Source organism: Odocoileus virginianus, chromosome 19 (assembly GCF_023699985.2).
Source record: "Odocoileus virginianus isolate 20LAN1187 ecotype Illinois chromosome 19, Ovbor_1.2, whole genome shotgun sequence".
Taxonomy (NCBI): domain Eukaryota; kingdom Metazoa; phylum Chordata; class Mammalia; order Artiodactyla; family Cervidae; genus Odocoileus; species Odocoileus virginianus.
In genome coordinates, this window is record NC_069692.1 from 27,630,595 (window position 1) to 27,647,237 (window position 16,643).

General features: G+C 41.3%; 1 pseudogene; it reads right to left on the bottom strand.

Annotated features, from left to right (window-relative positions):
• Positions 1–14,111: 14,111 nt before the first annotated feature.
• LOC110147313 (large ribosomal subunit protein eL6 pseudogene) lies at positions 14,112–15,040 on the bottom strand (annotated as a pseudogene).
• Between the last annotated feature and the right edge of the window lie 1,603 nt (positions 15,041–16,643).

Here is a 16,643-nt window from a genome sequence, read left to right on the forward strand (position 1 = left end):
ATATGAATGAAGACATGGTTTTAAGAAAAAGAACAGGTGTTGAGGAAGTCCCTGAAAGGTGCCTAATAAACGGGCTGTGTGGTACTCCTGACTGCAGAACTACTAGCCTCCACTGTGCTGCCAGCTCCCCATTATAGAACTTGGAATATTACAGAACTTAGTGCACTTGCTTTTTTTTTTTTCCATTTATTTTTATTAGTTGGAGGCTAATTACTTTACAACATTGCAGTGGTTTTTGTCATACATTGAAATGAATTAGCCATGGATTTACATGTATTCCCCATCCCGGTCCCCCCTCCCACCTCCCTCTCCACCCGATCCCTCTGGGTCTTCCCAGTGCACCAGGCCCAAGCACTTGTCTCATGCATCCAACCTGGGCTGGTGATCTGTTTCACCCTAGATAATATACATGTTTCGATGCTGTTCTCTTGAAACATCCCACCCTCGCCTTCTCCCACAGAGTCCACAAGTCTGTTCTATACATCTGAGTCTCTTTTTCTGTTTTGCATATAGGGTTATTGTTACCATCTTTCTAAATTCCATATATGTGTGCTAGTATACTGTAATGGTCTTTTATCTTTCTGGCTTACTTCGCTCTGTATAATGGGCTCCAGTTTCATCCATCTCATTAGAACTGATTCAAATGAATTCTTTTTAATGGCTGAGTAATATTCCATGGTGTATATGTACCACAGCTTCCTCATCCATTCGTCTGCTGATGGGCATCTAGGTTGCTTCCATGTCCTGGCTATTATAAACAGTGCTGCGATGAACATTGGGGTGCACGTGTCTCTTTCAGATCTGGTTTCCTCGGTGTGTATGCCCAGAAGTGGGATTGCTGGGTCATATGGCAGTTCTATTTCCAGCTTTTTAAGAAATCTCCACACTGTTTTCCATAGTGGCTGTACTAATTTGCATTCCCACCAACAGTGTAAGAGGGTTCCCTTTTCTCCACACCCTCTCCAGCATTTATTGCTTGTAGACTTTCGGATAGCAGCCATCCTGACTGGCGTGTAATGGTACCTCATTGTGGTTTTGATTTGCATTTCTCTGATAATGAGTGATGTTGAGCATCTTTTTATGTGTTTTTTTGTCATCTGTATGTCTTCCTTGGAGAAATGTCTGTTTAGTTCTTTGGCTCATTTTTTGATTGGGTCATTTATTTTTCTGGAATTGAGCTGCAGGAGTTGCTTGTATATTTTTGAGATTAATCCTTTGTCTGTTGCTTCGTTTGCTATTATTTTCTCCCAATCTGAGGGCTGTCTTTTCACCTTGCTTATAGTTTCCTTTGTTGTGCAAAAGCTTTTAAGTTTCACTAGGTCCCACTTGTTTATTTTTGCTTTTGTTTCTAAAATTCTGGGATGTGGGTCATAGAGGATCCTGCTGTGATTTATGTCAGAGAGTGTTTTGCCTATGTTCTCCTCTAGGAGTTTTATAGTTTCTGGTCTTACATTTAGATCTTTAATCCATTTTGAGTTTATTTTTGTGTATGGTGTTAGAAAGTGTTCTAGTTTCATTCTTTTACAGGTGGTTGACCAGTTTTCCCAGCACCACTTGTTAAAGAGGTTGTCTTTTTTCCATTGTATATCCTTGCCTCCTTTGTTGAAGATAAGGTGACCATAGGTTCGTGGATTTATCTCTGGGTTTTCTATTCTGTTCCATTGATCTATATTTGTGTCTTTGTGCCAGTACCATACTGTCTTGATGACTGTGGCTTTGTAGTATAGTCTGAAGTCAGGCAGGTTGATTCCATTCTTCTTTCTCAAGGTTACTTTGGCTATTCGAGGTTTTTTGTATTTCCATACAAATTGTGAAATTATTTGTTCTAGTTCTGTGAAAAATACCGTTGGTAGTTTGATAGGGATTGCATTGAATCTATAGATTGCTTTGGGTAGTATAGCCATTTTGACAATATTGATTCTTCCAATCCATGAACACGGTATGTTTCTCCATCTGTTTGTGTCCTCTTTGATTTCTTTCATCAGTGTTTTATAGTTTTCTATGTATAGGTCTTTTGTTTCTTTAGGTAGATATACTCCTAAGTATTTTATTCTTTTTGTTGCAATGGTGAATGGTATCGTTTCCTTAAGTTCTCTTTCTGTTTTCTCATTGTTAGTGTATAGGAATGCAAGAGATTTCTCTGTGTTAATTTTATATCCTGCAACTTTACTGTATTCGTTGATTAGTAATTTTCTGGTAGAGTCTTTAGGGTTTTCTATGTAGAGGATCATGTCATCTGCAAACAGAGAGAGTTTCACTTCTTCTTTTCCTATCTGGATTCCTTTTACTTCTTTTTCTGCCCTGATTGCTGTGGCCAACACTTCCAAAACTATGTTGAATAGTAGTGGTGACAGTGGGCACCCTTGTCTTGTTCCTGATTTCAGGGGAAATGCTTTCAATTTTTCACCATTGAGGGTGATGCTTGCTGCTGGTTTGTCATATATAGCTTTATTATGTTGAGGTATGTTACTTCTATTCCTGCTTTCTGGAGACTTTTAATCATAAATGGATGTTGAATTTTGTCAAAGGCTTTTTCTGCATCTATTGAGATAATCATATGGTTTTTATCTTTCAATTTGTTAATGTGGTGTATTACATTGATTGATTTGCGGATATTAAAGAATCCTTGCATTCCTGGGATTAAAGCCCACTTGGTCATGGTGTATGATTTTTTTAATATGTTGTTGGATTCTGTTTGCTAGAATTTTGTTAAGGATTTTTGCATCTATGTTCATCAGTGATATTGGCCTGTAGTTTTCTTTTTTTGTGGCATCTTTGTCTGGTTTTGGAATTAGGGTGATGGTGGCCTCATAGAATGAGTTTGGAAGTTTACCTTCTTCTGCAATTTTCTGGAAGAGTTTGAGTAAGATAGGTGTTAGCTCTTCTCTAAATTTTTGGTAGAATTCAGCTGTGAAGCCATCTGGTCCTGGGCTTTTGTTTGCTAGAAGATTTCTGATTACAGTTTCGATTTCCTTGCTTGTGATGGGTTTGTTAAGATCTTCTATTTCTTCCTGGTTCAGTTTTGTAAAGTTATACTTCTCTAAGAACTTGTCCATTTCTTCCAAGTTGTCCATCTTATTGGCATAGAGCTGCTGGTAGTAGTCTCTTATGATCCTTTGTATTTCAGTGTTGTCTGTTGTGATCTCTCCATTTTCGTTTCTAATTTTGTTAATTTGGTTCTTCTCCCTTTGTTTCTCAATGAGTCTTGCTAATGGTTTGTCAATTTTGTTTATTTTTTCAAAAAACCAGCTTTTAGCTTTGTTGATTTTTGCTATGGTCTCTTTAGTTTCTTTTGCATTTATTTCTGCCCTAATTTTTATGATTTCTTTCCTTCTGCTAATCCTGGGGTTCTTCATTTCTTCCTTCTCTAGTTGCTTTAGGTGTAGAGTTAGGTTATTTATTTGACTTTTTTCTTGTTTCTTGAGGTAGGCCTGTAATGCTATGAATCTTCCCCTTAGCACTGCTTTTACAGTGTCCCATAGGTTTTGGGTTGTAGTTTTCATTTTCATTCATTTCTATGCATATTTTGATTTCTTTTTTGATTTCTTCTATGACTTGTTGGTTATTCAGAAGCGTGTTGTTTAGCCTCCATATGTTTGAATTTTTAATAATTTTTTTCCTGTAATTGAGATCTAATCTTACTGCACTGTGGTCAGAAAAGATGACTGGAATGATTTCAATTTTTTTGAATTTACCAAGACTAGATTTATGGCCCAGGATGTGATCTATTCTGGAGAAGTTTCCATGTGCACTTGAGAAAAAGGTGAAGTTGATTGTTTTGGGGTGAAACTTCCTATAGATGTCAATTAGGTCTAGCTGGTCCATTGTGTCCTTTAAAGTTTGTGTTTCCTTGTTCATTTTCTGTTTAGTTGATCTATCCATAGTTGTGAGTGGGGTATTAAAGTCTCCTACTATTATTGTGTTACTATTAATTTCCTCTTTCATACTCGTTAGCATTTGCCTTACATATTGCGGTGCTCCTATGTTGGGTGCATATATATTTATAATTGTTATATCTTCTTCTTGGATTGATCCTTTGATCATTATGTAGTGTCCATCTTTGTCTCTTTTCACACCCTTTATTTGAAAGTCTATTTTATCTGATATGAGTATTGGGACTCCTGCTTTCTTTTGGTCTCCGTTTGCGTGGAATATTTTTTCCAGCCCTTCCCTTTTAGTCTGTATGTGTCCCTTGCTTTGAGATGGGTCTCTTGTAGACAGCATATATAGGGGTCTTGCTTTTGCATCCATTCAGCCAGCCTTTGTCTTTTGGTTGGGGCATTCAACCCATTTACATTTAAGGTAATTATTGATAGGTATGGTCCCGTTGCCATTTATTTTGTTGTTTGGGGTTCACGTTTATACCACCTTTCTGTGTTTCCTGTCTAGAGAAGATCCTTTAGTATTTGTTGAAGAGCTGGTTTGGTGGTGCTGAATTCTCTCAGCTTTTGCTTGTCTGTAAAGCTTTTGAGTTCTCCTTCATATCTGAATGAGATCCTTGCTGGGTAGAGTAATCTAGGTTGTAGGTTATTCTCTTTCATTACTTTAAGTGTGTCCTGCCATTCCCTTCTGGCCTGAAGGGTTTCTATTGATAGATCAGCTGTTATCCTTATGGGAATCCCTTTGTGTGTTATTTGTTGTTTCTCCCTTGCTGCTTTTAATATTTGTTCTTTGTGTTTGATCTTTGTTAATTTGATTAATATGTGTCTCGGGGTGTTTCGCCTTGGGTTTATCCTGTTTGGGACTCTCTGGGTTTCTTGGACTTGGGTGGCTATTTCCTTCCCCATTTTAGGGAAGTTTTCAGCTATTATCTCCTCGAGTAACTTCTCATGGCCTTTCTTTTTGTCTTCTTCTTCTGGGACTCCTATGATTCGAATGTTGGGGTGTTTCACATTGTCCCAGAGGTCCCTGAGGTTGTCCTCATTTCTTTTGATTCTTTTTTCTTTTTTCCTCTCTGCTTCATTTATTTCCACCATTTTATCTTCTAACTCACTTATCCTATCTTCTGTCTCTGTTATTCTACTCATGGTTCCCTCCAGAGTGTTTTTGATCTCATTTATTTCATTATTAATTTTTAATTGACTTTTAAAAAATTTCTTCTAGGTCCTTGTTAAACATTTCTTGCATCTTCTCAATCTTTGTCTCTAGGCTATTTATTTGTAACTCCATTTTGTTTTCAAGATTTTGGATCATTTTTATTATCATTATTCTAAATTGTTTTTCAGGTAGATTCCCCATTTCCTCCTCTTTTGTTTGACTTGGTGGGCTTTTTTCATGTTCCTTTACCTGTTGGTATTTCTCTGCCTTTTCATCTTGTTTAGATTGCTGTGTCTGGAGTGGGCTTTCTGTATTCTTGTGGTCTGTGGTTCCTTTTTATTGTGGAGGTTTCACCCAGTGGGTGGGGTTGGACGATTGGTTTGTCAAGGTTTCCTGGTTAGGGAAGCTTGTGTCAGCGTTCTGGTGTGTGGAATTGGATTTCTTCTCTCTGGAGTGCAATGGAGTGTCCAGTAATGAGTTTTGCGATGGGTCTATGTGTTAGGTGTGACTTTGGACAGCCTGTATGTTGACACTCAGGTCTATGTTCCTGCGTTGCTAAAGAATTTGCGTGGTATGTCTTGTACTGGAGCTTATTGGCTCTTGGGTGGTGGTTGGTTTTGGTGTAGGTATGGAGGCTTTTGGATGGTCTCATTCCTTAATGTTCCGTGTAGTCAGGAGTTTTCTGGTTTTCTCAGGTTTTGGGCTTAAGTCTCCTGCCTCTGGATTTCAGTTTTATTCTTCCAGTAGTCTCAAGACTTCTCCAACTATACAGCACTGATAATAAAACTTCTAGGTTAATGGTGAAAAGATTCTCCACTGTGAGAGACGACCAGAGAAGTTCACAGAGTTACATGAAGAATAGGAGAGGGAGGAAGGAGCTAGAGGTGAGCAGGAGGAGAAAAAGGGGACTCAAGAGGAGAGAGACAGATCTACGCAGTTATCTGTTCCCAAAGTGTTCTCTGTAGCCCAGACACCCACAAAGATTCACAGAGTTGGATTGGGAAGAGAAGGGGAAAGGAGGAAATAGAGGTGTTCTGAGGTAGAAAACAGAGAGTCAAAAGTGGGAGAGTAATCACCACACTCCTGAATAGAAATGGGAATTGAATATTGGATTCTTAAATGTCCAAAATTTATATCACATACTGAAAAACAAAGATTAAAAATCTAGTGTAGAGGTTAGACTCTTTGAAATACAATATTTAAAAACAAAAACAAAAACACACAAAAATTTAGAAATGTATATGAAGTTCGGTTTAAAAATAGGGTTTCTCTTTTTTTTTTTTTTTTTTTGGCAAGGTTATAGTGAAATGAAAATGAAAATTAAGGAATAATAGAGGAGTATTAGGGGACTTTAAAAGGAAATAGGAGAGAAAAACAAGAAAAAGAAAAAAAAAGAAAAAAAAATTTTTTCCCCCTAATTAAAAAAATCGTAAAAATATATGAAAATGAAAGTTGAGGAGTAATGGGGGAGTAATAGGGAATTTTAAAAGAAAATAAAAGAGAAAAAATAAAAAATAAAAAAAAGGAAAGAAAAAAAATTTTTTTTTAATTAAAAAAAATATATATATACATATATATCTAGGAATTTCTCTGGAGTTGTTGCGGTCAGTGTAGGTTCAGTTCAATTTCAGATAGCTCCTCTTTCCAGCTTACACTTCTCGATATCTGTAGGCCCCTTCCGGTGTAGTTGGTGTTACCTTCAGGTCCTGTTGCACCGGTCCTTTCTGAAGCGGTTCCCTTTGTTTATTTGGCTTCTGTTTGCCGTCTCTTCGGTGTCTAATTTCCGCCCTGACACAGGCGGGCGGAGGTGATCTCTTATTTAGGTTCTCTAGTTCAGTTCAGTCCTGCTACGGGGAGGGCGGGGAGCTGCAGACAGATACCGCTCTGTGTGGATAGCGCTCACCGTGTTCCGGCCACACTGGGTTTGCCCCGCTCACGGGTGTCAGTGCTTTCCCCGTCTACACTGCTCAGGCTCCCGGCTGCTCTATATGGAGCGGGCCCTGCGTTGAGTGCGGTTCCAGTTTTCGGGTACTCCACAAAAGCGCGGATTCGGTTGCGCCTGCGTTTTGTGCCTTCCCCTGGCCTGAGCGGTTCAGGCAGCCAGAGGCTTGGGCGCACTCTCCCCGCGTGCGGCGCGCCTTTTCCCTCCGTGGCGAGCGGCTCAGGCAGCCAGGGGCTTGGGCGCACTCTCCCCGGGTGCGGCGCGCCTTTTCCCTCCGTCGGGAGCGGCTCAGGCAGCCAGGGGCTTGGGCGTATTCTCCCCGGGTGCAGCGCGCCTTTTCCCTCCGCGTCAAGTGGCCCAGGCAGCCAGAGGTTTGGGCACACTCTCCCCGGGTACGGCGCGCTTTTTCCCTCCGTGGCTAGCGGCTCAGGAGCCAGAGGTTTGGGCGCACTCTCCCCGGGTACGGCGCGCTTTTTCCCTCCGCGGCCCCAGCGCGCGCCGCCAGTCGGGTCTCAGGAAGTCTTTAGATAGGAACCGGGGGCCTGTTTGCAGTGTGGGAGGGGGTGGCTTCTCAGGGGCTGAGTTTGCCCTTTTCCCCCTCCCCCCTGCCTCCTACCTCCAGCGGGGATGGGCCGGCTCTTCTCTGGAGTTTCTTAGTCCCTTTGTTTTGCGAACCGCCGGCAGTGTGTTCCGGCCAGTTGATTTTGACCGTTGCTATCCCACAGTTTAAAAAAGCTCCCTCCGATTACTCTCAGGGTCTTCGGGCTGGTCCTTACCCTAAGCAATGCCGCCCGCTCCTCTCCGTTCCGCCCCCGCTTGTTGCTGGCGGGTACGGGCGTCTGGGGTCCTTTTCTGCTGGGAGTTGCTTTTAGGCACGTAATCTATGGGCCTTATTTAATTTTTCCTCCCAGTTAGATTGCCGAAAACTTCCCCCAGTCCCGCCAGGTGCACTTGCTTTTAAAACTCTTTAAATTTATTTATTTTTGGCCATGGATTTTAGTTTGCTGATCAGGGATTGAGTCTCTTGGACCCATGGAACTTCACAGAACTTGGAACATTACAGGACTTGCTGAGTTTTTCAAAATTTTAAAGTTTATTTGTTTTTTGGCTGCACAGCACATGGGGATGGAACCTGCGCCTCCTGCAGTGGAAGCTCAGAGCCTTGACCATTGGACTGCCAGGGAAGTCCCCTAGAGAGCCTGTTTTTGCCATGTACACGCCCAGTGAGCCCAGGCACTGGGTATCCCTAGGTGCATCTGCGCTTCTAGAAGAGCTGGGGGATGTGGCTCACACACCGCCTAGCAGCATCCAGAACCTGACTCTGCTCAGTATTCAGGCTCCAAAAGGCATTCTAGAGGGCCATGTCTACTGATAGTTTGTCAGAGAACTCTCCATTAGTAATGGTTAATTTTATTTTGATTTGTGTGTGTGTATGTGCATGATGTGGGGAAGGGGGAGACTTGAAATCTGCCTTCCGTTCCTCTCATTCTTCATTTGCATTGCCTATCTACTCTGTCAAGTCTCCCAGATGTATCTCTGATATCTGATGCATAGTCATAGGTATGGCTTGAAATAGTCCTCACAATTTTCATTGATCCCCATGCAAATTAGGGCTGCAAATAGTACTTGGGTGGGGTTTGGGTATTACCTAATTCCACAAACCAGTGGTACACAAATTTTGGCTCTGGACCATAGGTTCCAATCCCCATTCTTACAAGGTATATACCTTATCGCTACAATTCTATGGACTCTATTGGTCACTCTGCAAATCAAGTTAAAGAAAATCTTTATGAATATGTATTTGATTTAGAACTGCATACTATTTTCTTCTAAATGTTAGATTATCCAAATTCAAAGAAGAAAAAAAGAGCATGTATTTTGACTTAATCACTAATAAGTCTTCAGGTAGTGAGGCATCTTTTAAGTGTGTGTTAGCCAGGTCTTGGCAATCTCTTTGTGACATTAGTGATTGGAGAAAATAACAAAATTTCAATATTCTTCTTTTGGTGCTGGAGAATTTGAGGCACAGGCAGCTTCAGAGAGAGCTTCGTGCTTCTCAAGCTTGATCTTGCATTAGAATAACTTGGAGGGCTTGTTAAAACACTGGGCCCCACTCCCATGTATTCTGATTTAGTAGGTCTGGGACAGGGCTCAGGAATTTTTTATTTCTAACAATTTCCCTGGTGCAGCTGATGCTGCTGGTACAAAGACCAGACTTTGAAAATCGATGGTCCAGTAGATAAAAGTAATCTCAGGTTGAAGTCTGATGATTATTTTGGCTCCCTTCCTCCAGGCCAGAGCTTGTTTCATGGCCTCTTCCCTCGTTAGCATTGGTGTTTAATGTAGCTGATCATTTTCAACTACATTTTTTAATTGTGTGCTTTTTATATTAAGTAGATAAAAGGTTAGAAAGCAGATGGAACATCCACATCCAAACCAGAAGAGGGTATTTTGGGGGAAGAATTCCTAGTGCTCTGTATCAGGGGTTGGCAAATGATGGTCCATGGGTCAAATCTGGCCCACTGTCTGTTTTTGTAAATGAAGTCTTATTGGGATGCAGTCACCTGTTGATTTTTGTCTTGTCAGTGGCTGCTTTTTGGGATGTCATAGCAGAGTCGCAGTTGCAGCAGATATCTCATCACCCGTAGAGGCAAAAATATTTAGTATCTGGCGCTTTACAGAAAATGTTTGCCTACCCTGGGTCTGTGTGTTCCTCTGAGCAACTGTTGGCTGATTTAGGGAAGCTTTTCTCTTGAAACCCAGCAGTAAGCAACATCAGTTTACTTAAGCAGATATGAAACTTGAATCCTAACACTTTCTTCCGCCCTTTCTCAACTCTTCTCCCCCAACATGGAAAGTGGCCCATTAAGTGAAATGAAACTTGGCCCAATCAGCGATATTTAGAAAGTGGAAGGTGAAAGTGTTGACATCTGCTTGTATTTTGTGGTCCGAGCTTCTCTGGTAGCGCGTGATACGGCAAGAGAGTTCTAGTTTGTGGCGCATCTCACGTTTTGTGAGAGATTGTCTTGTGTTGTCTGACCTTAGATGGATTTATGCCTACTAAGAAATGTGGTTTGATGAAAGATCTGCCTTTCTTCTTAACAGTGACTGTTTAGGTGAATTCTTCCTTCCCTCCATTTTGGTAATTTCAGTTAAGTGTATCTACTGCAATTCAATATCTGTATGTGTATGTTAATGAACATGTAGGTATATTTTCAGTCCTATGTGTATTCTAATACTCAGGCATGTCCATCATAGCTCTTTGACTCTTACCTCCTTTCTGGTCTTATCTGCTCCTCTGCATTTGGTTCATATTCCCAGAGAAGTGGCCACCAAGATAGGATTAGAAGTGTAGGAGATATTTTGGGGAAAAATGCCTGGGAAGATTTAAGATGAAGAGGCAGGGGTGGTGGGAAGAATGTCACCCTGCAGAGCAGATCTGGCTGGAGAAAAGGAGACAGCATACGAAGGCTTCCACACAGTGCTGTTCCCATAGAGTTGTGCCCCAGTAGCAGGAATCCTTGAGCCAAAATCCTTGAGCCTCTGTTCCCAGGAGGGGTCAGTGCTACTTGCCACAGTGATTGGTTGGGGGCAACTGGGAAAAAGTGTCCCCAGCATAAACACAGCAGTGGGCCCACAGGGGCGGCAGGTGGGTGCCGGTGAATGTGCTGGAATATGCAGGAGACATGTTCTTAGCCTCTGTATCCTTATACCACTTTTATCTTGCCACCAAAGTTGTCATTAAAAAAGCAAAAGTTCACCCACAGACCTGTGATAGCTCTGCTTTCCTTGCAGAAGAGTCTGGGTCACTTACGGTGCTCTGCCATGTGACCCCACCCACCTTTCCCCCACCATACATATAATATGGCTTGCAAGTGGCTCCCTTCTCTGTCATTGGCACCAAGCCATATGGTTCCTTTTTCCTCATCTGCCCTTCCTCTCTCAGCCACCCACTGAAATCCTATTTCCTTTAGAAATATTTTGCCCTGGAACCTTGAAAGTCCAATTTACTTAGAAAACATTATTTGAAGTTATATGCTAAATGCTATGATGAGTCCAAAGATGAATCAGATATGGATTCTGCTCTGAAGGATTAACTTTAATAGGAAAAATGATACTCTATGAACAGTATATTAAAAGGAACATGTAAGAAGAGGCATAAGAGCTGAGCACAGAAAAAAATACGGTGGGAATTGAAAAGAGGGAAAGATTATCTTCCAGCATAGGAATCTACTCTGAGAGGTGGGGCTTGGAGAATCAGTGAAATTTGGCCATGAGGAGCTGAGAAGGATGGGAATTCCAGGTTAAAAGAATAACAAGGTCATAGGTGTGGATTTCTTTAGAACAGCTTAGTGACTAGGGTTTTCAAATTGCACATAAGATCCATTAGCAGAGTATAAAATAAATTTATAGGTCCTCTTACCAGAAAAACAGGAAGAAAATAAAGAAAACAAATAGAATAGGATTGAGAATGTTTGGAGTCTATAGCATGTAAAGTATTATTTTGTGAAATTTGTGTATATATATATATTTCATATATTTAATGGATCACTATAGAAATGTATTTCATTAAAAAAAAAAACCTTTTAATCTTATATTAGAATGTAGCTCAAGCTGGAATCTAGATTGCCACAGAAATATCAATAACCTCAGACATGCAGATGACCCCACCCTTATGGCAGAAAGTGAAGAAGAACTAGAGCCTCTTGAAAGTGAAAGAGGAGAGTGAAAAAGTTAGCTTAAAGCTCAACATTCAGAAAACAAAGATCATGTCATCCAGTCCCATCACTTCATGGGAAATAGATGGGGAAACAGTGGCTGACTTTATCTTTTGGGCTCCCAAATCACTGCAGGTGGTGATTGCAGCAATGAAATTAAAAGACGCTTACTCCTTGGCAGGAAAGTTATGACCAACCTAGACAGCATATTAAAAAGCACATTACTTTACCAACAAAGGTCCGTCTAGTCAAGGCTACAGTTTTTCCAGTAGTCATGTATGGATGTGAGAGTTGGACTATAAAGAAAGCTGAGCACTGAAGAACTGATGCTTTTGAACTGTGGTGTTGGAGAAGACCCTTGAGAGTCCCTTGGACTGCAGGAGATCCAGCCAGTCCATCCTAAAGGAGATCAGTCCTAAGTGTTCATTGGCAGGACTGATATTAAAATTGAAACTCCAATACTTTGGCCACCTGATGCGAAGAACTGACTCATTTGAAAAGACCCTGATGCTGGGAAAGATTGAAGGCAGGAGGAGAAGGGGATGACAGAGGATGAGATGGCTGGATGGCATCACTGACTCAATGGACATGAGTTTGAGTAAAGTCTGGGAGTTGGTGATGGACAGGGAGGCCTGGTGTGCTGCAGTCCATGGGGTTGCAAAGAGTTGGACATGGCTGAGCCACTGAACTGAACTGAGCAAGTAGCTGATTAACATTTTGTGATAATTTCAGGTGGACAGCAAAGTGACTCAGTCATACACATGTATGTGTCCATTCTCCTCCAAACTCCTCTCCCATCCAGGCTGCCACATAGCATTGACAGTGTCCCCTGTGCTATACAGTAGGCCCTTGTTGGTTGTCCGTTTTAAATATAGCAGTGGGTACATGTCAATCCAAAACTCCATTACTACCACTTTTCCCACCCTTCCCCACTGGTAACCGTAAGTTCCTTTTCTAAGTCTTGGGGTCTGTTTCTGTTTTGTAAATAAGTTCATTTGTATTAGTTTTGCATATAAGCCATACTAAATCCCTTACTGTGGGCAAACTTTTGTTTTATTTGAGTTTATTCAACAATACAAATTTACAAAACATTTCTTATATGCCAGCCACTGGGCAAAATTCTAGGTATACAGTGATGAAAAAACTGATGTATGCTCTTCCTTCATGGAGATTATCACCTAGCACAGGGGTTCTCAAGCTTTAGCAGCATCAGAAACACCTGGAAGACTTAATAAACTACAGATTGCTTCAGATTTTCTCATTCATTAGGTCTGGGATGGACCCTGGGACTTTGCATTTCTATCAAGTTCTCAAGTGATGCTAAAAGTCCTGGTAAGGGACCACATTAGGCACTGGTCTAGTGAGCTACTTAAATAAATACAAGTAAATATCTGATGGCAGTTTATAATAAGTGTTAGGAGAAAGAAGAGTATAGAACTATGTGTGTGTGAGAGAGAGAGAGAGAGAACTGAGAAACCTATTTTGTATTGGATAGTTAGGGACGATGTCTGAGAAAATAGCTTTCAGGCAGCAGGAACATCATATCAATGACCCAGAGGAACTGAATGCATTAGTGAGAGAAAGATTTGAATTGAGACTGGAAAGTAGGTAGGGGCTAGATCATGTGCAATCTTTAGTCCAGTGACATTCAAATTGGAATGTGTGCATTCTTGGAGAGTATGTAGACTTTCTAACAGGTATGCAGTCACATGTAATGTTTAGGAGAATCATCTTCCTCTGTGCTCTTTTAAAATGGATCTACCCAGGGCCAATATTTTGGTAGCTCTCATTTACCTTTTCCTTTGATGAATAAAGGCCAACTTATGTCCTAGTGAATCTTGCTTAAGGTATCTTGCCCTAGGGTATAAAATACTTGGGGAATAAACTAAGAATAACTTGAAATACAACTCAGTAAGATAAAATAACTCAATAAAAAAACTCAAAAAACCTTGGTGTTGAAAGGGGGAATAGTGAATTACTCTTATCATGGAATTAAAATGAAACCTGTTCTCAAGGCAGTTGTTCTCTAGCTCCTGGCTTTCAACAAAATTGAAAGAGGCCCTAAATAAGTTGTCAGCAGGTAGGGCATTGAAAGTAATTTTTGATGATGGATCACTTTGTTATTTTGATATATAACTAGAAAGGAGAGTCTAGCTTTTATTGTCATTCCTTAACAAAACTTTTCTTTCCTCTAGATGGATAAAAGAAGCACTTTCTCTTACCTCTATAAATATGAAAAATTAGAAAAAGAAATAACTCTGAAAACTGTCATAATTTAGCATTAAGTACTATCAAATCATAGATGCATGAATTAATTGGGATAAAAACAGGGCTGTGGAATTCATTATGAGATTCATTTCTGATACAGTGTATGTATTTAATCATTAGCCACAAAATTTACAATATATTTATGTTGACAAGCTTTATACTTGTGATCAACATAATACCTACACCACCCAGAATACTTTTGGGGGGTCAATGTATCAATTCTTTGTAAGATATTTAGGACACCAATTTGTCAGCAGAAACACAGAACAGAGGTAGCCCTGGAACTGAGGGACGGCTTTGATTTTTTGGCGGAATTTGTGAGTCCAGGTCTCTCAGATCAACCTTGTGCGGCTCTGTGAGCTTGAATTTCCCTTCCTCTGCATCGAAGGCCTTACCTTCCTGGTATCTGGGCTTTATGAAGCTGCTGCTTCTTGAAATAAGCCTCAGGGAGATGTTTTGGGATTTCCACACCACTCATCAGTCTTTGTGGAGGTGGTGATGACAAGTTTCTGGTGTGTTCTAACAGAGGAACTCGACTGAGGACCAGAGGTCCAGTCACGAGCAGCATGCTACTGCTCAGCTGCTTCCAGAAAACCACCGTCATGCCTCTGGTGCCCAGTGAGGATGCTTGGAATGGTGCTGGGAGTGATGCTAGCTCACAGCTTCTTCACATCTGATGGAAGGGTTTTCTCCTGAGGCTTACCAGCTTTCAAGGTACATCTTCAGTGGAGCAGTATCCAGGTGTCCTGTGAAGCTTAGCCACTTGGGTCCCATCATTTCTGTCACCCCCACCCAAACTAGTTTTGTGTAGTAGAAAGAAATTTCTCTTTATTTTTAATCTTAAATGTAGCTTATGATTACTTCCTCTTTTCCATGACTTTGCTGGAACGCAAAGCAGATGGGGAAAAGCTGCCAATTCCTCTGACTAGGATGGCGTTTTGGTTGTTGTGGGATTTCCCCTTTAGAGGTGTTTTGGCCTTGAGTTTACCCTTCTTAACCTTGCCTTGGCATCAGCCTTGTTGGCTTTATGTTTCTTCTTATTATTATCCAGCTTCTCTCTGTTTTCATCCACCATCTTGCAAGATGGGAAAGAGCCAGAGTAGTATTTTTTTTTTTAACATAGAACATTTGTGGCCATAGAAAAACTTAAAAAAAAAAAATTATCTCACTCTATCTCTGTCTTTCTTTATATGGCTCTATCTAACTCTATATATTGGAGAAGGCAATGGCAACCCACTCCAGTACTCTTGCCTGGAAAATCCCACAGCTGGAGGAGCCTGGTAGGCTGCAGTCCCTGGGGTCACTTTGAGTCAGACATGACCGAGCAGCTTCGCTTTCACTTTTCACTTTCATGCATTGGAGAAGGAAATGGCAGCCCACTCCAGTGTTCTTGCCTGGAGAATCCCAGGGATGGGGGAGCCTGGTGGGCTGCCGTCTGTGGGGTCGCACAGAGTCGGACACGACTGAAGCGACTCAGCAGCAGCAGCAGCAACTCTGTATATAGAACAGAAATGTATATGTATATATGTAAATGTGCATACATATATATTTTTGTTGTTGTTTTAGTCATTAAATTGTGTCTGACACTTTTTTTGACCCCATGGTCTATAGCCCTCTAGGCTCCTCTGTCCATGGGATTTCCCAGGCAAGAATACTGGAGTGGGCTGCCATTTCTTTCTCCAGGGGATCTTCCTGACCCAGGGATCGAACCTGTGTCTCTTGCATTGGCAGATGGATTCTTTACCATTGAGCCACCAGGGAAGCCTATATTTATATAATAAAATGATCAAAATAATAAAATGTTCATTATAAACATTATAAAATAGCAACAAAAAGACTTTGAACCAGAAAAAATATAAGGATAACTCATTGCTGTAAGTATAATGGAAATATGAGTTTAAGGAGAAAGTGAATTGTCCTCAGATACAGAAGAAGGAGTCCATGACTGTCTAGAGGGATGAACTAGACTGGAACATAGGAGGTTTCTGGGAAAGAAGGGGTTAGCCTTGGGAGGAGCAGAGACAAGAAAAGCCAGAGCTATGGGTGAGTGGTCTGGGGTGTGAGGGCTCCCCTTCACTTTTGTTAAAAAATATTTATTTTTTACTTCTTTTATTTGGCTGTGAAGGGTCTTAGTTGTGACATGTGGGATCTAGATTCCTGATCAGGAATTAGATCTGAGCCCCCTGCTCTGAGAACATGGAGTTTTGGCCACTGAACCACCAAGGAAGTCCTAGGGCTCCCATTCTTGTCTAGACACTGACTCTGCTTCTTGAATTTTGAGGTAAAATTGCTTCCTTCAACTGGTTGTCCTTTTCTGCCTCTCTTGCTTCTTCTCTCTTTCCTTCCTCCAACATCCCCTTCATCCCCTCCCTTCACTGACCACACAACAGGTCAAATAGGTATAGGATGAAGATAAGCATCAGGGAATATAAGACAGAAAAACAACATGGTTTTGTGACCATGGATGTGGTTAAGTTTGTGGGGGGTTCTTATTTAGGAAGGGGGGCTGAAGGGCATGGAGTGAGAAAGATGAGTGTGCAGGTGAGGTCACATCATGTCTGTTGTTTTTCTGCCCTTTAAGCCCCAGGATGAGTTCCTGGCTGGAGAGGTTTGTGGGGCGGGGGGTGGGGAGAACAGCTGCTCTACCCCTTGGATAAGGCAAGTGGGATAGCCATGCT